General features: G+C 34.2%; 1 long non-coding RNA gene across 3 annotated transcripts in view; it reads right to left on the bottom strand.

Moving 5' to 3' along the window:
* LOC103393939 (uncharacterized) overlaps positions 1 to 2,479 on the bottom strand; it is a 35,779-nt gene that overhangs the window by 4,469 nt on the left and 28,831 nt on the right. For all 3 annotated transcript variants that reach the window (XR_003052687.1, XR_003052688.1, XR_003052689.1), the window contains one exon: positions 514 to 606. This is a non-coding gene — a long non-coding RNA (uncharacterized LOC103393939). The remainder of the gene's footprint in view (positions 1 to 513; positions 607 to 2,479) is intronic.

The raw sequence follows: 2,479 nt of genomic DNA, 5'->3' as shown, positions 1-2,479 counted from the left end.
ACCGAAAAAGAAAAAGTGACAGAAAAGAAGAGGAGGAAAATGAAGGTGAGACTCAGAGGTGTTGATGTTCACCACCTCTCAGCTCAGAGGAATAAAATCCTGTCAACGTTGCTCTTTAATCTCCACTGTCATTTATAGATGAGCTGAGACAGACTGACGGTTTTTGTTTCAGCATCTTAGCTTATTAACAACCTTAAATTTTACTTTAAATTTAAATAACCTGGAACTTTTATTTAGATTTATATTGTGCCTCAATTAATTGTACTTAGGTTTAACTTCAACCTTTGCCCAAATGTTAAATGTTGATTCATACAATCTTAAAATCATTAAGTCTTAAATTTCCAGATTATAAACTAGTTAAAGTTAGGCTTTGTATTTAAATTTAATCAAATTGTTTTATAAATGTTAACAACTCAGACAGCTATGGTTTATGGCGTGAATCTAGATTCAATGTCAACAGCTACAACATCCAACACATGACAACTTTAAAGAGATGATGGGTTTTGGTCCTACCTCACAGACGAGTAATGACGGTGAAAAGACACACCATGGAAACGTCTAAACCTCGACGAAAACACAGCATCTGAACTCCAGACTGTCCAAAACCTGTGGACAAAAATACGAGAATTAAAAGCAGTTCTAAAACTTTGACCAAAAACAGTTAATTTCACAAAACATGAAAATTGTCCATTCATGAATGTGATAATGTTTTAATACATAATAATTGCTAAAAAAAAAACGTGATGTGCAGTGAGGTTCACAGCTGGTGAGGCACTGACTCTTATTTCTTATTTCACTATTCATCCAACAGCATCACCTGGTAATGCTTCATATCTCATCAACATTCCTCTTTCAATTCCACTGACACCAACACAAACATATCCACACGTTTCTTTAGACAGAGCAGCCTTCCTGTGTCTAAGCAATTCAAATTTACTGTAAACAAATTAAAATATAGAGACGAGTGCAGCACAAATTTAATTTTGACCTTCAGACGCCCCTTGAGGTGAGACAGAGTACTGCCTGCCGCTCCAGCTGACTTCTCTGCACTTTATTTATTTTATTTTATGGTCTGTATTGTCATTGTACCACGGGGATACAACAACACTGAGCCTCTGCTTTTAACCCATCACCAAGGGGAGCAAGAACAAACATAACTGTTTAATATGTTTAAATTTAAACTAAGCACAAATACACTTTTTGGAAAATTTTCAAAAAAATGTTACAATTCAGCATTCAACAATTCATTGTTATAAATCTACGTTTCCTAATGCACTCATGAGTTGTTCCAAAGATTAAATGATAGTTTGTTTACTATCACATTAGATTAAATGTTATTGATCCCAAACTAGAGAAATTGATAGCTACATAACGTTAGAAAGTTCAAGTCAATTAAAGAACATTTTGACAGGAAATTTGTTAGCTTGTCAGAAAAGCAGGAAAATAGTTGAAAATTACAAAAAGAAAATCACTCAAAAAGCAGAAGTTAGCGCAAAATTATATCAACAAAAAAATGCTATTAGCCAAACAGCTGAAAAAATCCAGTGGAAAAAATGTAGCCGAATAATAGCCAAGTATACAATTAGATTTAGCTGAATAATAGCCAAGTATACAATTAGCTTTGCTTTAGCCAAACTGGCTAAAATCTGAGCTAAGTGCAGTAGACGTCATCCAAAAATACCCGCAAAAGATATTTAACAGTAGCAATAAAAGGTCTTTATATAAACAAACGACTCACAGGTTATAAAACTCCAAAAACGAGTTCAACCACTGGCTCCAGGACCAGACTTTGAACATTCATTTTGTCTAGATTAGATCTTAGAAAAGCAGTGTCAGAATAATGGAGCAGCGGGCCGGGACACAAAGGCACAATTCAACGGTTTAAAAGCTGGTGAATAAACAACCGAAAAAGAAAAAGTGACAGAAAAGAAGAGGAGGAAAATGAAGGTGAGACTCAGAGGTGTTGATGTTCACCACCTCTCAGCTCAGAGGAATAAAATCCTGTCAACGTTGCTCTTTAATCTCCACTGTCATTTATAAATGAGCTGAGACAGACTGAAGGTTTTTGTCTCAGCATCTTAGATTATTAACAACCTTAAATTTTACTTTAAATTTTGAATAACCTGGAACTTTTATTTAGATTTAAATTTTGCCTCTTAACAACTCTGTATTGTTACAGCCATCACAAACAATTGTACTTTAAGGTTTAACTTTGCCCAAATGTTAAATGTTGATTCATACAATCTTAAAATCATTAAGTCTTAAATTTCCAGATTATAAACTAGTTAAAGTTAGGCTTTGTATTTAAATTTAATCAAATTGTTTTATAAATGTTAACAACTCAGACAGCTATGGTTTATGGCGTGAATCTAGATTCAATGTCAACAGCTGTAAACAAATCAAAGTCTGGAGAAGAGTGCAGCACAAATTTAATTTTGGCTTTCAGACGCCCACTTGAGGTGAGGGAGAGTACTGCCTG

This window comes from Cynoglossus semilaevis, chromosome 18, assembly GCF_000523025.1.
Source record: "Cynoglossus semilaevis isolate Cse_v1.0 chromosome 18, Cse_v1.0, whole genome shotgun sequence".
NCBI lineage: Eukaryota > Metazoa > Chordata > Actinopteri > Pleuronectiformes > Cynoglossidae > Cynoglossus > Cynoglossus semilaevis.
The sequence above is the reverse complement of the archived record's forward strand: the minus strand, read 5'-3'. Positions and strand labels throughout refer to the sequence as shown.